General features: G+C 35.9%; 1 protein-coding gene across 1 annotated transcript in view; it reads right to left on the bottom strand.

Moving 5' to 3' along the window:
- LOC135219960 (uncharacterized) overlaps positions 1–15,000 on the bottom strand; it is a 292,444-nt gene that overhangs the window by 222,825 nt on the left and 54,619 nt on the right. The window lies entirely within an intron of this gene.

The following is a 15,000-nucleotide window of genomic DNA, read 5'->3' as shown; positions in this document are numbered from 1 at the left end:
CCACCCCTCACACCCTCTCTCTCTCTCTCTCTCTCTCTCTCTCTCTCTCTCTCTCTCGTAATAGTACTCTGCTCATCAGGTGGTAACTCCTTGACATGTCACGATACATATCTTGAAAGACATAAACAGGAATGTAAGAGTCGATTTGCAGTAACTGGGGACCACCGTGCTAAAATAACGTTCTATCTTTTGGTTTCAAAGCGACATTTCAGATGGCCAGAGATATCTACTCTTACGGAGAATTATTGCCTCTTCCTCTCTCTCTCAGTCAAAATAAACACACCGAGAGAGAGACGAACGAAAACCACACATCGCTTAGCCTCTATTTTATCACCCTTCAGGGCTACAAGAAAAATAAAAATAACACTTTATAACGTGCAGTCTTAGAACGAAAAATAAAATGACAAGAAGTAACCATAAAAATAAATAAATGAATATATTTGCCCTACTTCTTGAAGGTGTGCATCGATTCACGTAGGCGAGTCATCTTTCGTACAGGGAGCAGGAATTCGAACCCACAGCACTCCAACATCATGAACCATTCGAAACAATGCAAAACGTATATTGAGAACAGAGATTTTAAGCATAATCGGTCATACTGCTCATCCTCAAGATTTAACCATCCTGGAGTCATTATCTATACAAGTGATGGTTCTTCTGACCAACCTAGCACTGCCAGGGAAAACTCTGAATGACAACCAATAAACTCTCTCTCTCCTCCCAAACTCCCTCTTACGTTTGTTCTCTCCCTCTTCTCTCTCTCCTCCCAAACTCCCTCTTACGTTCGTTCTCTCTCTCTCTCTCTCTCTCTCTCTCTCTCTCTCTTCCCCTTTCCAGTTAAGATAGTTGCTTCAATTACATTGCCCAGCATTTTTGACATCCCTATTGGAGCTGAACTTGGACTTCAAGGGCATCGGGAGTGTCTCTGTTCATCCCAGCAATCTAAAAAATTATCAATTAGACACTTAATATCTGTCGTTTTCTGTTATTTTTACATGTGACCCCTTACCGCCCCTTTTAACCTACCATCCTTATTGGGGCTGAACTTGGACTTGAAGGGCATCGGGAGTGTCACTAATAATCTAAGCGACCTCAAAAAACTATGGATTAGACACTAATATCTGTCGTTTTCAGTTACTTTTCTTTTCACCCCTTTCCCACCCCCCGCCCCACAACGCTCCCTTTGGTGCCAGTGATGTCTTTACTCCAAAGTGTTTTTTCTGCGAAGCTAAGTTATATGTATGCCAAGTTTGGTTGAAATTGCTCAAAGTGTGTAAAAGTGTATGTGGCATACATACATACATACGTTCTACCTACCTACCTACATACATACATAGTACATACATACATTTATTGATCTATATATATAATATATCTATATATATACAATATATGTTTATTCATATGTGTATATATGTATATATGTGCATTTATGTATGTGTATTCGATAATAACAATCCTTCTGTATAAATAGTAAGCTTAATCTGGTCATAATTTCGGGAACTGTCATTACTAATAGGCTGATCAAAGACTGACCTCAACATGAAATCTTTTATTATACTTCATCTATACAACTGACAAGTCTACAAATGTACATGGGTTTTCCTATGTATTGTAAATAAGTGTTTCAGATTCCGTATCTGACCTTGACAACTAAACGGTTAATCTATTTTTAGCAATGGTTCATTATTGGTGGTAATTAAGCGTAATACGTATACTTATTTGAAATAATGAATGCAGACAATAGCACATTGTATATGCATACTAGCCATTCGTACATTCCATCCTGCGTTGTGTAGAGGCATGCCGTATTTTATGCATAGTACTTCTCAAAATATTTAATTTAAATAGGCTTAGCTACAGAATACTATTTAAGTAAATAGACTTAGCAACAGAATACTATTTAAGTAAATAGACTTAGCGACAGAATACTATTTAAGTAAATAGACTTAGCGATTGAACATTATTTAAGTAAATAGACTTAGCAACAGAATACTATATAAGTAAATAGACTTAGCTACAGGATACTATTTAAGTAAATAGACCTAGCTAAAGAACACTATTTACGTAAATAGACTTAGCGACAGAATATTATTTAAGTAAATAGACTTAGCTACTGGATACTATTTAAGCAAATATACCTAGCTAAAGAACACTATCTAAGTAGATAAACTTAGCGACATAATACTTTTTAAGTAAATAGACTTAGCTACAGGATACTATTTAAGTAAATAGACCTAGCTAAAGAATACTATTTAAGTAAATAGACTTAGCTACAGAATACTATTTAAGTAAATAGACTTAGCGACAGAATATTATTTAAGTAAATAGACTTAGCTACAGGATACTATTTAAGTAAATAGACCTAGCTAAAGAATACTATTTAAGTAAATAGACTTAGCTATAGAATACTATTTAAGTAAATAGACTTAGCTACAGAATACTATTTAAGTAAATAGACCTAGCAAAAGAACACTATTAAGTAAATAGACTTAGCGACAGAATACTATTGAAGAACATGAATTTGCAAACAGCTTTGATACATTTATGCCTAACCTGAGAGGAATACGAGAATTTCTTTTCCTGGTAAAACGTAAAAAATCCTTCGTCATTTTAAAAAAACTTCTGCGACTGCTTTTATGCATAAATATAACATCTTTACATACAAAACACCCAACGCAGGAAGGCTCCCAGTGTCCGAAATTAAAACCTAAAAAATTCCGACATTTCTACAGCGCGACGAAAGACGCCGAACTTAGAAAATGCCAAACAATGAATTCCTCCACAGGCCCCGTCCAGCCCTCATTCGCTTTAAAGCTATCACGAAAATAGCTAACCTCCATGACGTAAGGTCTTTTTCAAGCCAAAGTCAGGAGCCAACAACATAATCGGACAAGGAGGAAGACACGCGAAAAAAAGGACGATCCCAAACACGAACTCGGACACCACCATCTCACATTGGAGGGAAAATCCGAGGCTGTTTTTATTTCACTCTTACTCGGGGGTCTTTTCTCGATATCGGACTTTCGTGCATTCCAAAAGGGGGGTATCTTACTACATCTCTACCCTTGATCACCATACACACAGACATAGCAAAAATATGGGTGAAATGTACTTCGATCGACGCGTGTCAGTCATGGGACATAAGATGCATCTCGTCACTCTCCCGACTTTTCTTTGAATGGGAAACCAGCCATTGATATCTTCCATATATCCTCATTATTTCAACTCGCCGAGTGGGTTATCGGCGATTTATGACTGTTCCTGTAAATTAAGTAGTAATCTAGAGAGAGGGAATGAGTCTTGGTAGCTCTATGCCATGAGTCAAACCAGCATCATTAATTGTGGTGTAAACACCAATTTCAGCTGAAGGCCATAGTATTTATTGTAACTTCATGACTATCATAATATATATTATATACATGAAATACATATCTTTACTAGTGAACATTACCATATTGAGAACATCACACTCAATTAACTGTCATACAAAATATACTGTCACCAAGGCAATGGGAAAAATTGCTTAAAAATACATGCAAACAATTCACTGTTCAAGAAAGAGAGTTAGACTTGTTGACAGAGTTCTCTGCTCAAATAACGACAAACTTCCCGCGCCTACCGAGAACAACCAGATTGACAGAGTGATAGGTTTAGGGTTAAAAAGAGTAAATAGAATTCTGTATGCTGGAAGTGAATGCCAAGAAGGACTGACCATATAGATTAAATCCGAGTTCTTTAACTTGCAATAGTGAAAGCAGAATTGCAATGTCTGTCGTACTCCAAGACGCCATGGTGGAATCTTTAAATTGACAGTCACTGCAAACCTGTCCAATGATTGGTAACTACTATTTGCCGTGGGGCCATGACTCTGTTAATGAACTATTCAAATTTCAAGGATTAAACACACAATTATGAAAGCACGGTCAGCTTCCCACGGCACCCAAAGTGATCGTTGAGCCATTTGACTTAATTTCCAAGAAAAATTTCCTGTATGCGTGACACATTTCAATCAAAAAGGTAATTTTCGTGATGTATAACTATCCAGACATGATAATCACTGATTATTAGATCTATTAATATAATACATATTTTAAAATCTCAAAACATTAAATTAATGTGTTCGAGAATCATCAAAGTAAGGCAAAACTCCTTCATTTAATTTTGCGAAAAAGTTTTTCCAGCAATTACTGTACAAGTCACACTTGAAAATGATAGGGACCATGGGAGTTTCTCTCTCTAAAGAAACATAAATATACATTTTAAATCAGTTCACCAGTATTCAGTATTTCGTTAAAACTATCAGCATCTCGGCAGAGGTGAATGCACCAGCCAGCAGCGATGTTGTGATGGCTGGGGCGAGATTCGTGGACTCGTGCCAGCTAAGGGACGACCGAGTAAGTTAAATGTGGCGTGCATATCCCGTAGACTACTCGCATTCTCATGTCAGATTTTCCGACACTAAAGCAGGGGTTTTTTTCTTCTTAACCATTTGATGACTCCAGACTCCAAATGACCTGCCCAATATGGTTCCATACTCCCTTTGCTTAAGTCCACTTATGTCCTATTTGTTGACAATATAACTCAATATACTTAGTTTAATGCATACTTTAGATAGAATAGCTAGGAATCAAACATTCATGAAAAGCAAAAGCATTTATAGTTTTATATAATTATTTACAGAATGTACCAATGTATACATTGGCGCATTACAAACGAATATACAAAAATACCCAGAAATCAAGTTCCATACTCCCAGTACGTGGTTATCATTCCCCCAAGGGGTATGGATACCCCCTGTTAAGAACCCCTGCACTAAAGGAATCTGAATAATTACATTGATGGCACAAATGTATGAAAAATGTAAATGACAAAGGGTACAAATTTTTAAAAATATAGCTGTCAAATACCTCAGTACACACTGGCATATCACCACTAAATATTGCTGTTCAAAAGATGGAACCCTATTAAGATTGAACAAGCCCACCAAAGGGACAAGCTACCAAAAGCATATGGTGTTTATTAGGAAGAAGTAACAGATTGTCAAGGGAAATACAAAAAGAATGGATCCCACTTATTAAAAACTATGAAAAAAATTTGAATTAATATATTTATTACTCAGGCATTTCCATTTCCCTCTTCTTTAAAAGAAAATAAATAGATATGTAAAAGCAGCAATTTTTAAAAATCCCGGTAAAATCCTTCACAAGGGCTGTGTCATCCATTCGGAAATTTTATTTGATGATAAAATTCACATCGATTCCAAAAAACAGGAAGAGATGATGCAGGTACGTGTTTCTCTACACACATAGAATGTCATTACAGGTAATCATAAAAAAAAACATTCCACAGTACAAACAACATTTACCTGTCAATTGTACATTTTTTCATGTGCATACATAAAACTTCAAATATTTTCAAATACCGGACGACAGCAGCAAATATTTACAAGACCCATTTTCAAAATATGAATAATGAAAGCGTAAATCTTAAAAGGTATTTGAAAGTTCAACAAACAGGCAAGACAAAAGGCTCGAGTATACCAGGAGACAAGCCATTGGTGTGAGATACATTGACACGAACCGAGTTTAACCTACCCCATTCAAGAGGCTCTGTCTCCCTTAATATAGTTCCGCATAACCAGAATCGCGCCGGGCTGAGGGAGATGCATCTCTCGTCGCGAGTTTTACTTGCTGATGGCTGCTCAGGATAAGCGTTCTAGTGTTATCTCTACGTAACTTATATAATGTCATTGCTTCACTTTCTTGTCTGTCTGTCTTCCTACCTACATATCTATCCATCCATCATCATCATCATCATTATTCCTGTGAAGACATTAAATTGAAATCATAATTGTTACACAGTAATATTTTCCAAGTCAGTAGATTTTCCTTGTGAACAATTCACCTATCTTTTGTCCTGTCTTTCTGTCTGTTTCAAGATGTCTTAGGTATATTCCATTCATCCCTTACAATATAGCTACAATAAAGCGCATGCCTAATTAACCGAGTCTGGGCATATCGTTGAAAATGGGCGAGGGCTGAATGACGGAGACTGTCAAACCATCGTGGGTTTAATTTGATTTACATAGATTTTTGGCATTATGCCAAGCACTGGGGCAACTGAGGCCATTCAGCGCTGAAATGGAAATTGATATTAAAAGGTCTGGTAGGTGTGACAGGAGGAAAAACTCAAAGCAGTTGCACTATGAAACAATTGTTAGGAGAAGGTGGAGAGAAAGATGGTAGAAAGAGAATATAAACGGAGATACAGTAAGAACCTTAAGTGACGCTTATATCGCACCGAATGAGGTGCACTGACGGCACTAACCCCCTACAGGGCAAATCATCATGGGTAGTCATCCTCGGAGGTGGGACTGACCCCGATAATGAATTCCCACCCGGAATTTCCATCGGAATCCTTTCCTTCTACAGTTAAACTATTTTCATTTTCAATCATAGTATTGCATGTAAAATCGTGCTGTTCACTAACAGTCACTTACTATCTTATTATATGTCCGTCCGTCTGTCATTCAATCACGGCCAAACGGCAGGTCCGATGGGCATGGGAACACTTGGCAAATTGGAGGGTTAATAGTGGGGGACCCCTAAGGGTTATAGTCGGAGGGGAACCCCTACGATGGTGGTTTATAATGGGTTCTACCCCAATGCAAACAAAAGGCACCAAAGGCGCCGGAAGGGGAGGGGCGCCTTCCCCGAAACGGGGCTGGTTCAGCCCGTAGACTTAATAACGCTAAGAATTTAACATACCTACTTTCAGTATATGTGGTAAATAATACGGCTTTCGATTTTCAGTTTACATACTAAATATGACTTACTATCGCATACCGCTGGGGTAAGACATCAATGGCATCAAAGGGGGTTGGGGTTTGGCAAGGGTGTGACAGAGAGAGAGAGAGAGAGAGAGAGAGAGAGAGAATTTATCAGTTGCCATTTAGTGTTACCCCGGGCAGCTCTGGATTGGTCAGGTAGTTATACTAATGCTAGTTAACCCTCACGGTCACAGTAGTAGTCACTTGTAGTAGATGGCGTACTGCCTGCTGTTAGCATCACACTTGATTGTCTTAGTCAAATCATTAGCTGCAGTGTATAGTCTCATTGTGCATCACCATATTCATATTTACTCTCACAGTCAAAGTATATACAAAGTGTACAGCCGTTCTTTCCTATCATGGACATGTCTAAAATATTACCGATACCGTCTACTATCACAGTCATAGTATTATTTACCCTTTTATCAAAGTAAGGTTAAGTTATGGGCACGTGCCAAATTTTGTCGAGATCTGTCAAGCGGTTCAGATTTCTATAGCGTACAAACCTAGAGACGTACATACATACAAACTGTTATATAGATACAATGAGTATAAACAATTGAGGTATATCATAATATATATTACATAAAAAAGGATAATATATATATATATATATATATATATATATATATATTATATATATATATATATATATATATGCACATGTATCCCAGGGAGAGGATATACAGGGGTAAATCCTAATTTATTCAAAGGACGGGTACTTGAGTTATAATATACTATATATACATATATATATATTATAAAATATATATAGATATATATAAAATAAAAATATATATATAAATATATATATTATATATATATATATATATATATATAGTGTGTGTGTGTGTGTGTACCTAGGAATATATGTCTGTATGTTTGTCTAACAAGAGCCTGTTCATATTTCAAAACCATAACATTTTTTCGAAACCATAACGTGTTAATAACCTAGTAAGTGCCGCTTTTCCGAAACTTGGAAAAATAGCTTTTTTTTTTTATTTTTGGAGGGACCATTATCCTCTGCAAAGATAGACGACTTCTGAAAGACAGGGAAAAGAGAATAATGTATCTAAGTAGAATGTTTGCCCTGGATGAACTACGGCTTTTACTAAATGAGTTGGTGGGTATTGCAAATGAGATTTACATCTGGGTGTGAGGATTTCTATACCTCCAAAAACTTAAAACTGCGATAGAGCAGTATGAATATAGACGAGATAGCAGTCCACGGAAGAAGAGATGGAAAAAGGAGCAAAACGTTTATTGCATACAGAAGTGGATAGTTATCAATTTCGCTGCAAAAATACCGCATTTTCTGTCATGAGTGATGCAGGAAATAATAAGCATCATTGGGTGGCTCTGAGACTGTGCTAATTTTGTTACGGTATTTTAACTACTCTTACATACTCAGGCTTATTAGTGCACATAATTTTTGATGAACGCATAAATAATGGTTTAATACTCAAAATGATACAAATTTCGGGGTCTGTAGTTCCGTGGCACTCGAGTCAGTAACAATCAGAAGCGATGTTCAGCTCCCAAAGGCCCAGTTGTTTCGTCATTCTTTGCTACGCTTCATTACAGTTCCTTTCGAAGCCTTTAAAGTTCGAAACCTTTAGAGTTCGAAACTTTTAAAATTCGAAACTTTCACAGTTCGAAACCTTCAAAGTTTGAAACCTTTAAAGTTTGAAAGCTTCAAGTTCAAAACCTCTAAAGTTTGAAACCTTTAAAGTTTGAAAGCTTCAAGTTCAAAACCTCTAAAGTTGGAAACCTTTAAAATTCGAAACCTTTAAAGTTTGAAACCTTTAAAGTTCGAAACCTTTAAAGTTTGAAACCTTTAAAATTCGAAACCTTTAAAGTTGGAAACCTTTAAAATTCGAAGACTTTATAATTCGAAACCTTTAAAGTTTGAAACCTTTAAAATTCGAAACCTTTAAAGTTTGAAACCTTTAAAGTTCGAAACCTTTAAAGTTTGAAACCTTTAAAGTTCGAAACCTTTAAAGTTTGAAACCTTTAAAGTTCGAAACCTTTAAAGTTTGAAACCTTTAAAATTCGAAACCTTTAAAGTTTGAAACCTTTAAAGTTCGAAACCTTTAAAGTTTGAAACCTTTAAAATTCGAAACCTTTAAAGTTTGAAACCTTTAAATTCGAAACCCCCAAACTTTAAAGTTTGAAACCTTTAAAATTCGAAACCTTTAGAGTTCGAAACCTTTAAAATTCGAAACCTTTAAAGTTTGAAACCTTTAAAATTCGAAACCTTTAAAGTTCGAAACCTTTAAAATTCGAAACCTTTAAAGTTTGAAATCTTTAAAATTCGAAACCTTTAAAGTTTGAAAGCTTCAAGTTCAAAACCTCTAAAGTTGGAAACCTTTAAAATTCGAAACCTTTAAAGTTTGAAACCTTTAAAGTTCGAAACCTTTAAAGTTTGAAACCTTTAAAGTTCGAAACCTTTAAAGTTTGAAACCTTTAAAATTCGAAACCTTTAAAGTTTGAAACCTTTAAAGTTCGAAACCTTTAAAGTTTGAAACCTTTAAAATTCGAAACCTTTAAAGTTTGAAACCTTTAAAGTTCGAAACCTTTAAAGTTTGAAACCTTTAAAATTCGAAACCTTTAAAGTTCGAAACCTTTAAAATTCGAAACCTTTAAAGTTTATTTGAAACCTTTAAAATTCGAAACCTTTAAAGTTCGAAAACCTTTAAAATTCGAACCTTTAAAGTTTGAAACCTTTAAAAGTTCGAAACCTTAGAGTTCGAAACCTTTAAAATTCGAAACCTTTAAAGTTTGAAACCTTTACAGTTCGAAACCTTTAAAATTCGAAACCTTTAAAGTTTGAAACCTTTAAAGTTCAAAACCTTTAAAGTTTGAAACCTTTAAAATTCGAAACCTTTAAAGTTGGAAACCTTTAAAATTCGAAGACTTTATAATTCGAAACCTTTAAAGTTTGAAACCTTTAAAATTCGAAACCTTTAAAGTTCGAAACCTTTAAAGTTTGAAACCTTCCTTTAAAGTTTGAAACCTTTAAAGTTCGAAACCTTTAGAGTTCGAAACCTTTAAAATTCGAAACCTTTAAAGTTTGAAACCTTTAAAGTTCGAAACCTTTAAAATTCGAAACCTTTAAAGTTTGAAACCTTTAAAGTTCGAAACCTTTAGAGTTCGAAACCTTTAAAGTTTAAAAACCATCAAAGTTCGAAACCTTTAAAGTTGGATACCTATAAAATTCGAAACCTTTAAAGTTCGAAACCTTTAAAATTCGAAACTTTCAAAGTTCGAAATCTTTAAAGTTTGAAAGTTTAAAAGTTCGAAACCTTTAAAGTTGGATACCTTTAAAATTCGAAACCATCAAAGTTCAAAACTTTTAAAGTTTGAAAGATTCAAAGTTCGAAACCTTTAAAGTTGGATACCTTTAAAATTCGTAACCTTTAAAATTCGAAACCTCTATAGTTCGAAACCTTCAAAGTTCGAAAACCTACAAAGTTTCAAAGCTTCAAGTTGGAAACCTTTAAAGTTGGAAATCTTTAAAATTCGAAACATTTAAAATTCGAATCCTTTACAGTTCGAAACTCTAAAATTCGGAGCCTTTAAAATGTTAAACCTTCCAAATTAAAAACCTTTAATAAGCCATATCAGAATTTCGAGCCTATACTTGGAGAAGCCTCGAAATTATATAGTACTATATATATATATATATATATATATCTATATATATATATAGATATATATATATATATTATATATATATATATATATATATATATATATATAATATATATATATTTCCTCTCGAAATATTGGCAGAGTTCAAAATTAAAACACATCTCCTTTTATCACATAAAAAGACATACCCAGATTTTAAGATCAAAATATGAAAAGTAGGCCAGATAGAGGTCATAACAGTGACAGAAGAGACTAACAATACCCTGTTTTTTTCCATCTGTCCATCCGCCTGTGGTGTTTGCGCATGGTAACACTGCGTCTCGGCCTTTAAATAATATCCTATTTCGAATATTAACGGTGTAATTCGCATACAGTAAATTATTAAAACACTTTTCTGTTGCAAATGTACACCAATAAATCCTTTTATTTAACTAAAACTTACACATAGCGCAACTATTTAAAGCCCGGGACGCAGTGTTACCATGCGCGACCACCACAGGCGGATGGACAGATGGAAAAAAAAACAGAGTATAACCCAGAATCAGAGGCTCCCACAAGTCATAGATATAGATTTCCAAGAAGAGCTGCTGCCTCGGGTTCTGTGTGTGTGACTCACGGCGTAAAAACATGAGAGTTCGTTCGTACGTGTATGACACTCGCCCGAAAGTGGGCGGTGGCAGAGGAGAAGCTGTCCAACAGGCTGGCTTTCAGGACGATTGTTTCTTTTTATTTTTATTTTTTGTTTTGTTTTGCTTTGTTTTCGAACGGTCTTCAACAACGGGAGAGCTATTTAGAGCTACACATATGTTCTGGGAGTGAGGTTGAGGGAAAAGAAGTCTAACCTATTCAAACTTACTTTATTCAATATATATCTATACTTTATTCAATATATATATACTATATATATATATATATATATATATATAATATATATACTTTATTCAATATATATATATATAATATATATATATATATATATATAATATATACTTTATATATATATATTATATATATATATATTAATATATATATATATATATATGATGTATGTGTATATATATAACATTATATACAACTCGCTCTACTCGGAATTAACATATTTCCTTATGATAAAAAGAAAGGCAATTGCTACCAACTAAAAAAAAATATCCCTACAGTTAACATATTTGAAAATATATTAATTTCCCAGGTTGAATGTGTATATATATATATATATATATATATATATATATATATATATATATATATATATATGTATATATATATATGTATATATATATATAATATAAATGTATTATATATATATATATATGTATATGCTTCCGTGTTTTTTTCAAAATGTACATGTTTTTTTTCTTGGTTGGAAAAATCACCCTTTGTTTACTGCGGTATAATCCTTCAAAGGTGTGGCGTTACCCTCAGGCAGCTCCCTTTCCTTTCTTAGTAAAGTGAAAATCCCCGCCCTTATTGCTTTGCTAATATTGTCTATTTTAAAGCTTTTCTTTTTGACTATATTGTTCTCTGTTAAAATCAGTTTGCCTCAGTAAAGGGTCCGAACAGGACCGAAGTACTTGGCTATCTCGCTTTTTCTTTTTCATTTTTTCCGTCGTGGCAAAAAAACCTTTATTTTTTTATATGTGTATATGGTGTATGTATACATACATGTGTGTGTATCATAGATCAACTAATAATTTAGAGGAGAAAACACGTGATCTGCGAGTAGGCTATAAACTATGCGAAGAAGAAGAGAGGCAGAGAGATGAAGAAACAATATCAAAATCCGTCAGCGACCAGACAGCCAACCCGTTTATTACCAGAATGACTGATCAGTTCGGTTTGCAACTCAGCAGGCTTCAGAAGTCACGGTGCCATTAGAGGCCCTGAGTCAACTCGCAGAGTCAAAGAATGTCGCGCGCTACTTCTTCAAGTCACATGACTCCAGCCTCCTCCTCCGCCGCCGCCGCCGCCAGTCTGAATGAATGCCAGGAGGAAACAAGGGAGCGTTTTGTCCGTCACGCCCACGAAGGCGTTGCGGAAATGCAAAAGGGCAACCTTGACATATATCTCTTTCAATTTGCCCACGACATTCCGCGAGGTAAATCCTTTGAGATGTAATGTACTAGTACCCGGGTAATCCTTTGGAAGACGAAGAAAATGTCTAAAGATTCTAGTGAATTTATTTTACAGGCCTGTACGGGGGACGGGGGTCGGGGTCGGGGGTCGGGGGTCGGGGGTCGGGGGTCGGGGGCGGGGCGGGGCAAAATTTCTGGAAGTCCATATTTTCTGTGACTATCCTTGTCATTGAACTGTAGGTACTTACAAAGTAATTAATAATCATAGTTTTTTGTTAAGTCAAAGCATATAAGATAACAACAAATAAAGTTTAAGTCAAAGTATATAAGATAACAACAAATAAAGTAATATGCATGTTATTGTTAACATAATAAATGAATCAGTCAATAAGACTTGAAGAAATATTTTTGAATTTCAGTGCAAACTTTCAACATAAGAAAAATTCTGTTAGCCACAAAAAGTCAGTACTTCGAATAACACCTGATCGGGTATAAGGACAAAGACCGCATACCCAGTTTTTCTTCTTAATATAACTAAAATAACATTTTCAAGTATTTCATCTTGTATATACCTATATACGCAATGACGTTTATAGAAGAAAAGGTCCAGTTTTTGGAAAAAAGACCCCCGTAATAAAAAAAATTCTGAGTATGGGTCTGTTTCATTACTTCTCTAAAAATGATCAATAATCTCTTGTTTATGAATAAATGGTTCCATCGAGCTCCATTACTCATGATGTGCCTTCAATTTGGTCGCGTCACCCTCAACCATCACACCGCGCGCACCTTGATTAGACCCTATGATTAAATATCAAAAGCCCACGTAGGTTAACCAATCTATTCTAGATAAAAAAAAACTATATCTTAGTTCAACCAGACCACTGAGCTGATTAACAGCTCATCTAGGGCTACAGGCCCGAAGGATTAGATATTTTCACGTCGCTAGGAACCAATTGATCACCTAGCAACGGGACCTACTACAGCTTATTGTGGAATCAGAACCACAATCTATCGAGAAATGAATTTCTATTACCAGAAATAAATTCCTCCGATTCCGCGCTGGCCGAGCCGAGAATCGAACTGACCACCGGATTGGTAGTCGAGCGCGAAAACCATTCATCCAACGAGGAACCCTTCCAGATTCAAAGACAAGATAAATCAGGTGAGATAAAGAGGGGCCAAGATAGATTTATATTTCTCTTCTATTCGCCTACTGAATGCAAGACTGCTCTTTTTCCTTTGTATTGTTTGTATGGTGTTTTGACGTTGCATGGAACGCAGTGGTTATTCAGCAACGGGACCAACGGCTTTACGTGACTTCCGAACCACTTCGAGAGTGAACTTCTATCACCAGAAATACTAAGCATCTCTCACCCCTCAATGGAATGCCCGAGAATCGAACTTGCGGCCACAGAGGTGGCAGGCAAAGACCATACCTACCACGCCACTGAGGCGCTCTCCAGCTCTGTAGCCTTCCACAAGGCACTGCAACTGCACCGTAGCAAGGGAGGCCTACAGGTTTATAGACATTGCGAAAACAATCCAGAGGTAGCAGCAATTCAAGGTAACATCATACTGTCTTTTAGTCAAAAGCTCTGCAACCAGGTCACAGGTCAACTGGTCGGCTGGAGTGGGCAGTTGGTGAATAGCCTTTGTTTGTTTGTTTGTATGGTGTTTTTACATTGCATGGAACGCAGTGGTTATTCAGCAACGGGACCAACGGCTTACGTGACTTCCGAACCACGTCGAGAGTGAATTTCTATCACCAGAAATACTAAACATCTCTCACCCCTCAATGGAATGCCCGATAATACAGTCAAGAAGTACGTAGAGTAGTATGTTGGTAATTATCTTATACATTAGAAGCCGCTACACAAAGAAAAAGAAAGAAATGAGAGCTCTGGAGAACATGGGTTTTTATGAGGTCAGAGCGATGAAGTTTTGAGATGAAGTGCAAGACGAATGGATCCACAGACATCTCAAGTCGGTTCTCTCAAGACAGTAGAACGATGTCGGTGCTATTCCCTAAAGCAATAAGCTTCATGACTCTTGGATGCTGAATGACCAAAATGAAAATCTGAAAATCTGAGGTCTATGAGTACATTGCTTCCTAGCTATTCCGGGCCAAGAGGAAGCATTTCCTTTTAAATCACCACCTCGCATTTGGTCACTAGTAAATGGACGCTGTTTTGCTGACTAGTCATTCATTTATTTTAGAATCAAGCGGCGGATGTTCTTTATTATCGAAATCCCAACAACGCAAAATCGCCAGATGTAAACACCACAACTTTATCTGTTGGCAAAAGATAGACATATTTGTGTTGGGACGTAATAACAGAGGTGACGTCAATTCTGTTCTAGGAAGACAAGCAAAACTGAGCAAAAAGTCATTCGAAAATAACCTGCTCTGAAAACAGAGGACGAAGAAAATTGAATTCGGTA

Source organism: Macrobrachium nipponense, chromosome 1 (assembly GCF_015104395.2).
Source record: "Macrobrachium nipponense isolate FS-2020 chromosome 1, ASM1510439v2, whole genome shotgun sequence".
In the NCBI taxonomy this organism is placed as follows: domain Eukaryota; kingdom Metazoa; phylum Arthropoda; class Malacostraca; order Decapoda; family Palaemonidae; genus Macrobrachium; species Macrobrachium nipponense.
Note: the sequence above shows the minus strand (reverse complement) of the source record. Positions and strands in the feature narration are given on the sequence as shown.